This window comes from Dicentrarchus labrax, unplaced genomic scaffold (assembly GCF_905237075.1).
Source record: "Dicentrarchus labrax unplaced genomic scaffold, dlabrax2021, whole genome shotgun sequence".
Lineage (NCBI taxonomy): Eukaryota > Metazoa > Chordata > Actinopteri > Moronidae > Dicentrarchus > Dicentrarchus labrax.
Genome location: NW_026136713.1, coordinates 14,292,562 through 14,306,196, shown reverse-complemented (window position 1 = coordinate 14,306,196; position 13,635 = coordinate 14,292,562). Strand labels below are relative to the sequence as shown.

Here is a 13,635-nt window from a genome sequence, read left to right as displayed (position 1 = left end):
AGCAGCCACTTTTGCCAGTGCTGACACAGGCATGGCCGGCGGTGATTCCTGAAGGTGTGTCTGAATCCATTCAAACTACCTGAATCACTGGGTCATCCTGCTCAGCTTAACCCAACCCTAAACTGTAAACTGGTAGAGCGTGGAGTGAGGATGCTACTTAACTGCCGACTGTTAGAGGCCAGACCAGTTTAGTGGCAGCCCGTATGAATATTCACCATTCCCAGCATGGTATGATGTAGCTATAAATATACCAGTAGTACTAATTATGTTGTATATTTGCTTTTATTTGGCCTCCACTCACTGATAAAATAAAAAATGCATGGAATCTCTTAATATTCAACAGGGTCATGCAGTGTTTGGTGATTGTTAGTTGGAGCACTTCCAAAAGCTTGGATGGGTATGAAACTCTTCCTGTTGAATCATCATTACAAAAGATGAGGAACTGAATTTCAAAATGTCTTTATTTTCTTTCTTTCTCTTTCTTTGTAAAAACTCACAGGTCCAAGCTTGCATATACATTTCTGTAAGAAACCTCCAATCACCAAGCAACAAGTGGAAGCTATACATTAATCCAGGGAAGTAAACAAGTTGCCATTACTGTGGTGGCGTTTCCCATGTATGCACATATCTGAATGCAATCTGTCCTAAGACGTGTCTATTCTACTATTCTCTTTACTTTGTCTAGGAAATCTGAGACCATGCACTTTATATAGATTCCCTAAGGACTTAGATGTCCACATGCCTGGCAATTAATTAATTAATTAATCTTGAATACCATGACAAAACAGTCATCTTTTTACTAATAGTAACTTGTCTGTGATGATTAAATACCAATCTTGACTGATTAAGCCAGCTATCTAAATCCAAATCCGTGTATCCGTGTATAGATTAAGGTTTTTGAAAACCTGATTTGTACAATATTCATACAGCATTCAAACAGGACTTTACAGTAGTTTAAACATGACACGTCACTTTCTTGATTGTCCCTGCATTGCATCACAACCTTTTCCTGATGTGATGCAATGATAGTGAGTCACCATAGTCAGCCCCACCAGGAACCCTGGTTCAAGTTTATCAGGTGCTCCACTATAGTTTCAGTGATGAGGGTTAAACATACCTAACAAGCATTTGCGAGGCCTGAGACAAATGCGTGTTATGGAAACAATTTAGATAATCTGTGGATTCTCCTGTTAAGTATTTAGAGGAATGCTGTTAGCTTCAAAACTATGCCATCCGTCTTAAAAGACATTTATGAGTGCTCTGCTCTTTGTCATAGTAAATGCATGTGAACATCTTATTTACACCACATTCGCCAGGTGCTCCAGTGCGAGATCAGACTTCAATAAAGGCCTACATGACCACAACAGGTTCTTCACCTGGTCTTTGCCACCCTGGAGAGTCAGAACACAGAGAAGTGTGTTAACAGTGATCAAAGGATTCACCGCTGATTCCCTTTCATGTCAAACACTCGGCCTCGGACTGAAAGCTGCGGCAGTGGAACATTCCAGGAGAGAAACGTGATATGTTTGTTTGAAAATGGAGCTTTGAAGTTACCTGAGTGGTGCTTCCTTGTCATATGTTTGCTCTGGTTACTACAGCTCTGAAGACATCCACATACTTGAAGAGAGAGGACAATAAAACAGCTGTATAAAACATTGTCATCTTTGTGAGTCAGTCCTTCTTGTGTAAATTATGTCTCCCTTAGGTCTTACCTGTACAGAGGTTGAAGAAGGTGGCCCCGGGCTACACTTAGCACACTTCCCCTGCCGTCCCTCCTTCCATTGCTCTTGCTTCCACGCCTCATTTATCACATTCCAACGTTTTCCTGTCACAACCTGCATATGACCTGAAACACTGTGTGAGAGTGCATGTGTTGTATGTCTGTCATGGAAGTGAGCTATCGCTACACTAAAAAGATAAATCATTGTCACCTATGAATCATCCCCATGTAATTTAAAATCGGAAACATCTTGTTGTCTTGGTCCATTGTTGGCTCTTAATAGTGTCCAGACCTAAAGAAAAACTACTGTTTCATACAACTTGCATTTTACTTTTGTTGTTCCAGCCATCAGTTTTATTATTAATGATTGTGCCGTACTCTACCACGAGATCTCAGAAGAGATTATCAGTGATAGTACAGGTATGTTCACCTTTGACTTTACCTTTAAATAAAGTGGTTTAGATAAACTGTTGGCTTTATAACCTGTCTGATCATAATAGCCATGCCAGTTGCAGATTGCAACAAGCTCGCTTCACCCCCCCCCTTCCAAATGCAAAGGAGAAACTACGATGCCTGCATAACACGCAAACTGCCCATATCTGGAGCCAGTGTTTAGTTTGTCCACTCTCAGCAACTGTAGAAACTTGGCAGTTCAACATGGAACATGGACTCCACGTAAGGCAACCTGGTGCATCTGTAGACAAAACCTGCTCATTCTAAGGTAACAAAAACTTATTTTTATGTGATTATTCACTAATGAAAACAAAACTATGAATATTATATTATCTTTCTGCCAATAGATTGTAAATGTTACACAGGACCTTTAAGTTGTAGTAAAGAGTAGCTTTCCTTTATATCTAACCCCTTCTTAAACTAGTAGTAAACTGTATTCATTTATGTCTTTATCTTAACTTTATCTTTAAATTTAATCTTAACATTCACTGTAAATTTCTCGGTCTGACAAAGTCTATTCATATTAACTGTAGCAAGTGAACTTGATTATTTTCAATGTCAATGACATAAATTACATAGACTTTGGTCAGCCAAATACAGGCTTGTTGACAATCATATATCTCCACATATAGACTGTTAAAGGTCAGCCATAAACAATTAAAATGAAAATAAAGGTCATAAACTTAAGTCATAAAACAAATACCAATATCGAATCTATATATATAGATATATATAGATTTATATACTTAATAGCTTCCATTTGACTTTGTTTTTCTCCATTGGTCAGTCTTTACTTTATGTATGTATGAGTGTAAATGCACAACACATTTACCATTACTGCATAATATATCCAGGTTTAAAAGCTTTGGTGCCCGGCTGTCTCCTAACATAACAATGTTTCATAGTAATGTTGCTTAGTAATGCTTGGCATGCCAGCAGTGCGTTGGCTGAGGTAGGAGCATACTTTAGAATATAGTAAGACCCTCGTGGGATTGTTAACACACATTCCATAGAAACAAAGCAATAGCTCATAAAGCAAACTCTTTAACAGGAAGCTCAGCTCTTAAACATTTAGAAACCAGGAAGTGTTTTGACTCCTACTGTATGTGTAAAAATACTGACGTAAAACTGAAATAGCAGCTTCCAACTAGTTATGCCCATACCCAAGGGGATAATGGGAAAGTGCTACCACCATGCTGATGGTTCCTCATTGTGGCATTGTGTCTATGTCTGTCCTTCAAATGCCTAGGCAGTGCTTATTTTTTCCATTTATTCATCTGAAGGTCAGGAGTTCTGCAGTAAAACACACAAAGATTTCTTGGAGGAGGCCAGCAGACAAAAAGCTGGCTGAAAACCCCCTCCCTCTCCTCTTTTATCCTTACAACAATCACACTTCCTCACTTCAAACACTTTGTTATTTCAGCTTCTTTGTGTTTACGGAGGTATAGACTGAAGATCCACTGCTGTACGGGGAACTAGTGAGGCCATATCCTCTTAAATTCTACTCTACTATTAGCTCAAGCAGTTTTTAAACATCAGCCATGTTATGTTTATACGTTTTTAGCTCAAAATTATCATGCACGAGCCCACCAGCATTTCCATGGCATCACAGCAACAGTGATCTCACTGGGCCACCCTCTCTTGACGTCTCTACATTTGTCATTGCTGCTAGTTTCAGCCCTCTGCTCTGTTCTCTGTTTCCTTCTCCCTTGTCAGTACTGCTTTGAGTCAGGAACTGGTCAGTAAGGAATGTGGTGGCACAGCAGCATGACACACAGACACAGCAGAATTCAAAGAGAAGGAGGGGAAAGCGAGAAAAAGGTGAAATGAGGCACTGGGACTTTCTGACTAAAGCATTCAAGCGTATTAAAGAGAAAGAAAACCACATTTGTTGCAGGGGCCGTCATTGTCCGAAGGAGGTAAAGGCGGTAATGTAACCACAATGGTTCAAATAAAGCGTCTTCCTACATCTCCAGCTGTCATTTTTCCGAAGAATAAAAAATCAGACTGTGACCTTTTCACTGACTGCATGTGCTTTTACAGTGTGTATGCAGGAGTTTGTTTGTGCTGTTGTTTTCTATCTTTACAGTGACTCAGGATCATGTTATGAGGACTGATTAAGGACGAAACTGAGAAATAACTTTTGGGAGATTAGTTTGTGAAATTAGTCTCCTGGTTGCCTCCAGTGGGTTCAAACTGGCATTACAAAATATGCTCAGGAGTAATAATGTCCCATGTATGTGTGATACAGTAACTGGTGTGTCATGTAGTCAGAATGTACTGACCACCACGTGTCTTTTAGTTTATCATCTCATCACACCAGGATGCATAATCGGTGCATTTCTGAATATTTACAAAATGGATTTTGGTCACATTGTGATCTCATGACCCCGAGGGGAAAAACAAAAAGTGGCACATGTAGAGGACACTGGACTTTTGGCAATTTCTGTGATTCAACCCAAAACAACAACAAATCCATGGCCAATTTTCAAAGGGATCCCTTGACCTCTGACCTAAAGATATTTGAATAAAAATGGGTTACCTACAAGTCACCCCTTTGCAGATATGCCCACTTTACAGAAGTTATTGGACAAAAACCATGTATGTGGTATAAATGCCTAATGTATTTGAATATTTCTGCAGACTGGGGTGCCGAAACAGAATTGCAATTGCATAAACTGGAAATGACTAACACAAGCTTAGAAACATTCTTCATGCCACCCCTGCATAAGTCACTTCCCCTCTTGTGGCACCACTGACAAACCAAGGGCTACAACTAGCAACTGATTAACCAGAAAATAGTGGCAATGACGTTTTCCCTACATCTACTTTTGTCTACACTACAGAGGTGTGAACCAACAACAATGGCAACAACTGGACAACCCACCATTTTTTCTCTCTCTTTCATTTTCTCCAATCATACTATATAAGCCCTGGGTTATATTATGTAAAGCCTTTCCATGAAAGCTATTCCATGTTTCCTGAATGTAGAGTATGAACATCCACCCTGAGGCGGGATCAAAATTGATGAAGCAGAATCTTTACATAAATAAAAAAATACTAAATATTTTGGACGAGCAAGTAGTGCTTTCATCTAATCTGTGCAGAAGTCCACTGATCTTTGACACTGTAATGGGCTTTTACAGTTTGCCCCCTGTATATATAGGGGTTATCTGATTGCTGGTGTGTCCTGGGAGGAGGTGGAATAGGCAGTGATTGGTTCAAGGGTTAATCATCTGCAAACAAGCCACTAATAATTAACATGTTTCCACAGCCACAGACCACAGTGTTTAAAATTTCAAGAGGACCAGTCCCAAATATGTAATTGCTGAGCTTTTCAAATGGGCGCAATGGGCCTTAATCAGTGTGTTTGCAGTGTGTATGAGAGCTCAATAATGTTTTGAACTTTGGGTGGAACTTGAGGTTTAATCACACCAAACAGTGTTCAAACATTATCACCAGTAGAGTGGGAATCAATTAAATGTGGCATCTTAAAATTTTGTACTTTGGCGCACCAAATGTTGCAGACACAAATGCAGAGATGCACTGATTTTCACCAGAATTGTCTTATTTCTTCTACAAACAAAAACCTATGGACCAACATCAGTTGGCAGATACCACAATCACATAGAAATTCTCCTTGTGATAGTTTTAATGTATGTATCTCTTGACATTGAATTCTGATGATGAAAACAGCGGGATGTTGAATGACGATGAATAACGACCCTTGCTTTGTGTGCAACTCTCAACTATTAACACGGCAACAGTTTATTTTAGGCTTAATCAGCATCAGAGCATCAGGAAACTTACTGACCTCCACAAAGGTGACGTCACTGATTTCTAGAGAAAAGTGACAAATCTGTAAAGTACAGTAATAAGCAATCTGTAGTCACTAAAAACATAATGCAGTATTATTAATTTGTAAGTTCGCCAACTAGTTAGCCTATCTATAAACTAGCAAACAACTGACTAACTAACTAAGTTGTGTACATAATTTATTACATTTAGATTTAGTACACTGTATTTCTGTTTTGTGTGAGTGTGTGTTTCTGTACATGTAAAGGCAGAGACAGTTGTGACATGACATAAACACACAAACAAAATGTTCAGACATTATTTTCTATCCATCCACATCCTCTTCTTCCCCAAGTTCCCTCTTTTGTTTATTTTTAGGTCATTTATATTTTTGTATTTTTAATGTGTTTTGGGGTTAGTTTAGGATACTAACACCCACATCTAAAGAAAGACTCTTGAAATAGCACTACCGACAGACAGATGGAATAAAACACAGCTATGTTGTGAGGAACAGGGCACTGGGAAAAAAAAGGAAAACAAAGAACAATCTTTCTGTTTATGCAAGACCGGCTTTTTCTTGGGTGTGTAAGGTCAGCAGTGTGTCGTCAGTGTGTGTGTGTGTGTGTGTGTGTGTGTGTGTGTGTGTGTGTGTGTGTGTGTGTGTGTGTGTGTGTGTGTGTGTTTTGGTGGATGTGTGCCTGCCTGTGTTTCCGTTTGTGGTGCTTATGACTGTGCAGTAATCAGCCAGGAGGAAGAGACTGTCAAAGTGCAGACAGCGTATCTCCCCTTGCCTGAGGATCCACCCGTCTTCTCGCACAATAAACACACACATGCATGCAGGGCCCAATTTGACAGACTATACAACAATATGTACGGCTTAGATTACAAAAGTGTTTTTAAAAAAAATATACCAGGAGGAAGTAAATGAACATTTTTACCAAGTGGAATGGGCAAGTGAGACAACAGTGCAGTACTGTTTACAATGGCAATAAATAGACACAATGGTCTTGACAGAAGGGTTATTTTTACCAACTGTGAAGCAAACTTGATATTGAGATAAGAGAATGGAAAATTGTGTCACAGAGGACAAAATGTGCAGGGCGAGTGATAGGGAGGGGTGAGATAAATGTCAGTAAAACAAAAACAAAAATAAAATCCCCGCTTAGGCTTTAATGTCAAGTCGTACCAAGGGTTGTGTGTTGGAAATAATTCCTTTTTGACCACATATACTTGAGGTAGGTCTATCGCCATCTATCATAGGCAAACTTAAACCAATTTGATTAACAAACAATGTAACGTAGTCAAACTCTTACAAAGCCGTTGAGAAAAGGCTTCAGTGTGGTTATTCGCTCTTCTTTCAATGAGGGAATACACTTCAGTTCTGATACAGCTACCCACCCCCAGAGTTGCCTCAAAGGACGCTGATTGATACAGTACCACTGTAGTTGGGCTACAAAGGCGGAGATTGAAGCCTGGCAAGAGGGATCCTCAAGTGATCTTGCATGTACGGCTGCCGTATAAGGTTAGGTTTCAACTTTGTGTTTTGATTTTTGTCAGCTATCCTTTTTTTACTTTTGACTAATTAATATTGCCTTTAAGTTTTGGGGCCTTTTGGGCCTTTTTGGAGGCAGAACTTCACAACAAGCTAAAAGTTGCATACAATATCTTATGATATAGCCTTGAAAAAGGCACACTTCTATTTTTTCGTTAGGGTTTTTCCCGTATTTCAACGCCATTTCCCTGTGCCCTCCCATTTATTCCCTCCATCGTTTGCATGGTGCTCAAACTTTAATAATCGTCATACACAGATGTTTGTCTGACGTTACCAAAGTTACAAATCGTGTATGAAAGATAATCTACGCACCCAATCCACAAACTAAATACAATTAATTCATTTTAGACACTGCAACTAGCTAACTTAAGGTAGCTGTTGACAAAATGTCAGGCCAAGACAGCGTTCAACCTAAAAAATCTAAATATACCTGCAAATTTAAACAGAGTTGGACCGAACAGTTTTTATTCATAGTATAGCTGCTGGAAGCCACAGGCATGCAACAAACTCAAGAGCACAGAGGCAACACCAGATAAAACACACTGTGTTAATTAATATCTATCAGCTCTGCAGTTCTGTTATCTTGGGAAATTTTGCTGTTCAAGACATTCAGACTCTGACTGACACTGACTCATATACAGTAATAATGACAAAGGAAAATGACGAAGGCGTAAAAGCACAAAGAAAACATAATTTCCTCGCTTGAAGAAATAGAAAATTATAAGAGACAGATACTATGGGCTCTCCTATGGGCTCCTGAAGATGACTGACTAACCTTGACCAGGAAAACTCCAACCTCATCCTAACTGTCTACTGTAAGCCTACAGTGACACACGAGCACACAAAACATTTCTTTCAGTCTCACAAAGAGTGGAACATCTGCAATCAATTACTCCCACCCACCCACCCAGCTATAGAATCCAATAATGACTGTTAAACGCAACAGCAATTTTCTTTTATGATGTTGTTTTCCCTGCTTGGCATTGCTTTCAGTAACTATAGAGATGGACGGCGAAGGCTGCCACTAACCGTAGAGAATGGTGTTAGATTGAATGGTCGTATTAGACGGGGAAAAAAAAAATCCACCATTACTAATGTTTACTGGATTCACCACTGCTGGTTTACCCTGGCTGTTCTCTCTATATAAGGTGCTATAGTGAGACACACACACTCACACACAGGAGTGACAGGAATGTCTGTCCTGGACAGTAGCCAGTACCTACTCACTCCACAACAACCACTCCTCAGACCTGGGGCCCAGCAGGGAATGAAGTCCACATTGAACCAAGCCTCTGAAACAAAGACTTGTGGTGTGGTGATGTCACTTCCTGGCAGGCTGTAGCTGTTTGATGTGGGTGGACGAAGGGGGGGAGACGATACCCCACTGGGATGGACTTATGTCGGAAGAGGCCGAGAAAGGAAAGAAGGATGTTAATGAGCACAGTAGTAGGAGGATGTTGTGGTCAGTCACAGTGCGGCTGCTTGGTTTACCAAACTAATTTCCTTTCCAGGCTTCTGCAGCTCTGATATGTAATTGCCCAGCTGCTCCTGACCTGAATGTTGGGTCAAAAAGAAAAAACACAACACACAGATATAGAGGGAGTGTTTGAGGAGGGACGGGAATTCAGTGACAATAAAGATGTCAGTGAGGAGACTGTAATTAGTGTGGAGGAACTCCCTGAGTCGCAAACACACCTGCAGTATCGAACAGAACAATCACACCACTATCTTAGAAAAGAGAACTGAGGCCTTATGAGGCAGCTTGAGTGTGTGTGTTTGTGTGTCTGTGTGTGTGTGTGTGTCTGTGTGTGTGTGTGTGTGTGTGTGTGTGTGTGAAAGAGAGAGATAAAGAGAAAATGAAAACAGGTGGGGAGGAGGACTGTGGTTGAATTCCAGAGTTGACTGTTCTGAAACTTAGATACAAAAATAGCATTAAAAATAAAATCTATGTGGTTTCGAGGGCAACGCAAAAGTCCCGATTCGTTTCAGTGCTTTCCAACGATCCTGTAGATTGGTTTCACAGCCTTTGTCAAACAACTGACACAAGTATTCAACGCAATTCAAAGAGCCTTACATAGCTTACAATGAGGTTTCAAGGGTTAAATTTCACTTAGAGCCATGACACACAAGCCAACCTCAAAGAACCAACGCAACAAAGGTTGACCTTTCAAAGGCTTTGGGTTGCCCCCCAATGTCTCACGTCTCCTGTTAAAGTTGAACACACTTATTTTCTGTTAAGTGCTAATTATAAAATGTTAATATAGCCTACTAGTATGATAAAGACTAGTATTATTAGGAGCTCATATGATTTAGAAATTACCCACCCACGTCTATTCACACAGGACATTATTGCCCACTCGGCATGTTAATTGGGCTACTTCTGCTGTCCCACAGGCGTAAACGTGCACATCCCTTTCATTTTAAAGCTGTACTTACGGTTTCTGCTGCTGAGTAATGCTGCAGGTATTTAATATAGTCAACGGAAAGAATTTGACACACAGCCAGCTGTGGACAGCATACATAAAAGTTGGTTTGTGATGTTGGAGAGCTATGTGTGTGTGCACCTCTGCTCCCTAAAGTCACACGAACTGTGGCGTTTCATTATGGATCTGCAGAAACCGCTGCACTCACTGTAAAAAGAACTACTGATATTATAATACATCCATGACGTGCTGCTCCACAATTAAGGTATAAAAAATACAACCCCAAATTACAGACATGGCAGATTTGCTCAGGATTAAGATAACAGACATCCTTTGTAATTATAACAAATCACATGAGGTCCCCTGATAATACTAGTCCCCTGTGAACAGGGCTTTAGTATTGTTAGCTGTGCACTATCCCATAATGCCCTGAGACGTGATTCAGTTATGTCCCATAAAAACAAAAAACACCGCAGCTCTTGAATCTTCACCTGGAGAACTGAATCAGCTGCCAGTGTTGAGATGAAGCAACAGTGTCAGACACAGTTCAGAAACGATGGTCAGCCGCAGACACTCAACAACAGTCCAACATCACCTCACAGTCCACTGTAAGCATGATGTGTAAGGTCTCTGAGATGTTTGACAGTAGTGTCAAAGGTAGTGCCCAGTGATACTTTACTCAACCTCAAGTTCTCTTACACTGCGGCTCTGACAGTTTGGGTTGGGTTGTAAGAGTGACTCCAACTAATCCAGCTCACAGGGAGAGGATCAGAGGACATATAAAAACAACTGCTCCCACAGGGATGTGTCACCTTCAGAAGGGGGCCCTATTGTCCCCCGACAAAGCTTTGGTGCTATGTCACATTCCCGAAATCCACGCTGGGGAAGGGGGCTCAGGGAAGGAGTGATATTTTTCACACCGAGGCACAAAAGCCACAGAGCGTCGGTCTCCGTGACTCACACATGGGGAGGAAAAGGGGCTGAGTAATCACAATAACAACCACCATCATCCTGTCGTCTCGACAGTTGCTACTAACCGGCACTCCTCGCCCAATCACAGCAGTTATACAGAATCAGATCACTCCACAAGATGAGACAATATTGCTGTTGAATCAGCTGTCTTGGTGCATATGTGTCTGCTGAGCACGCTAATTGCAGTGTGTTACTAATCACTTCCATCTCTCAGTTAGTAATAGGGTAGCTTTTAGAAGGGCTTTTCACATGGCTAAGTCCACTAAAGTGGCCCGCTGGGGCTTGACTTTACCACTTTGTGCAAAGCTGGCTGTCATGTGGGGTGTGCGTTGATAAAGACAGAGCAATCTGGATTGGAAGATTAGCTGTAGTGTAATGGGCAGAGATGAAAACTAGATGTCAAAACTCTGCCAACCAAGTGCTTCCATGGGATCAGCCCTTTCTCCCTCTGAGTGTGTGTGTGTGTGTGTGTGTGTGTGTGTGTGTGTGTGTGTGTGTGTGTGTGTGCACGCATGCTGGCAGAGGGAGGTCAGGGGCGCGTCTGCCACGAGCTCAGCTCTCGCTCTGAGAGAAGCCATCATCCATGACCTCATCCAAGGAAAAATCCCCTCTCCTGTCTTCCTCTCCTCCCTTTTCTGTCCTCCAGCAGCTGAGCTTTGAGCGCTCCCTCTGCATTCCTGCTTTCCGAACAGCTCCCACACTGTCTCCAGACTGTGGCAGGAGAGAGGGAACACACAGAGTAACAGTGGGTGGACGAACAGACAGAGAGCAGCAGAGGGGAAAGTCTCACTGAGGTCAGGGACCCCACTAATAGCCTGTGGGCGGCCTCACGTGGGGAGGGGGGGATGTAAATTTGTTGGGGAGTCAGAGAGATGAAGGCAGATGAATGAAGAAATTCAAAAGAGGGAAAATCATTCCTTCATTAGCTTTAAACTTTCCGGTCCTCGGTCACGGACTTTCCATCATACATTGAGCAAAATGCAGGGTAACACCCTGGACACCTTGCCAGTCTATCAAAGGGCTATACATGAAGACAGTCCAACACATTCAAACACGGTCGGTCGGTTGGTCCACCACTTTGGTCAAGACTAAAATATCTCAACAAGTATTTGATGGATTGGCAGACAGTCATGATTCCCCAAGGATGCTGTCCTGTTTTCTTCTACGTCACTAGCAGGTTGACATTTGAGGTTTTTAGTGAAATGTGCCAGCAACTATTGGATCGATTGCCATGAAATATGGTACAGACGATTGACTTTTCCTCCCAATGTTTCTCAACATACTCCTAGGGTTACTTTGGAGTGTATTTAAAAAAAAAGATTTTCAGTCATTCATAATTCCTAAAATAATTATACTATAAGTTCAACAAAAAACTGTAAAGTCTGATAAAAACCAAAATAGTTAACTGCCGTAAAATATCAACTGCATAAAACCACAGAAGAAGAACACAACCATGTTCATGGTGATGTATTGTTGTGTACAGTATTATATTGTATAGCCTATGCGTATTGTACCTCTTTATATAGGCATTGTTTTCATACCAAAAATGTTATATGCTAGTCAGGGGGTACTTGGCTGAAAAACATTTAAAAGGGAGATTCACAGAACTGCTAGCATGGCTGTCGATTGTAGAGTTTAACCTTAAAATTGGCCTTTGCTTCATGTCTTTAAACCACAAAGTGAGAGTGAAGAAACCATGGGGATAAACATGCACACTCCACTCAGAAAGGACAAGGGTCAGAAATTTGACACATAAACGCTGCTCCAGTCACAAAGTCTTCTTACTGCATCACAGCATTCCTACAGTAGATCCGTCTATTGAACTCATCGTCTGGGATTGTTTTATTGGACAGTTAAATCAGTATTCTGTGATTATATCTACTGCATGGAAAGAGACTTTCTTATTTTAGTGACTCTTTGGAGTGACAGGGGCGGGCATTCCTCCCCTGCCTTTATATCAAATACACTTATCTGTGGCACATTGAGGTATTTCTCCACAATGAAAATCCCTTCACTCTTTCCCAACAATTCTTCCAGGATCAATCTGGAACAATTAAGATTGCTTAAAGTGTTTGCCTTTGGGGTGAGGGGTGGGAGTGTGTGTGTGTGTGTGTGTGTGTGTGTGTGTGTGTGTGTGTGGGTGGGGTGTTCTTTCAGTGTCAACAGCAGCCCGCCACAAAGGAAACACAGTGAAGAAGAATGCCTGGAACCCTGCTGCCGTCTGCTCCGACATCCGTCTGCCTCTCCTTTGTCATAAGCTGTGGTGTCAGCCAGCTCAACTGGCCAGCACGCGTTGGGCTGATCTTCTAAAACCATCATTAGGTGCCTGCTTCTACATACACGCACACATGGGCGGATATGGGAGGAGTTTTTTTTTTCTTATTTCAGTGAACTACAGGGCATGCTGTAAGGGGTAGAGAAAACAGATGAGTCAAGCATGCAGTCATTCAGTCTTCCTGTGTGTTTGCCGGCAGGCTGTTGTTTGTTTGCTGCTTATGTGTGTCTGTGTGTGTGTGTGTGTGTGTGTGTGTGTGTGTGTGTGTGTGTGTGTGTGTGTGTGTGTGTGTGGTAGCGGTGATTAGGTGAATGGTCAATTACATCCAGTTTCTTCCCTGGCTTTTTTTCCTTATCCCCTCTTAACCCAACACCAGACTCTCTCTCTCTCTCTCTCTCTCTCTCTCTCTCTCTCTCTCTCTCTTTCTAACCCTCTCTTCTTCTCC

The 13,635-nt window shown here is 41.5% G+C and overlaps 1 long non-coding RNA gene across 1 annotated transcript; it reads right to left on the bottom strand.

Annotated features, from left to right (window-relative positions):
- Nucleotides 1–481: 481 nt before the first annotated feature.
- LOC127375150 (uncharacterized) lies at nt 482–1,826 on the bottom strand. The gene is made up of 3 exons (XR_007887315.1): nt 1,713–1,826; nt 1,555–1,617; nt 482–1,391 (listed from the first exon to the last, which is right to left on the bottom strand). It is a non-coding gene; the product is annotated as an uncharacterized LOC127375150 (long non-coding RNA).
- Nucleotides 1,827–13,635: the final 11,809 nt, after the last annotated feature.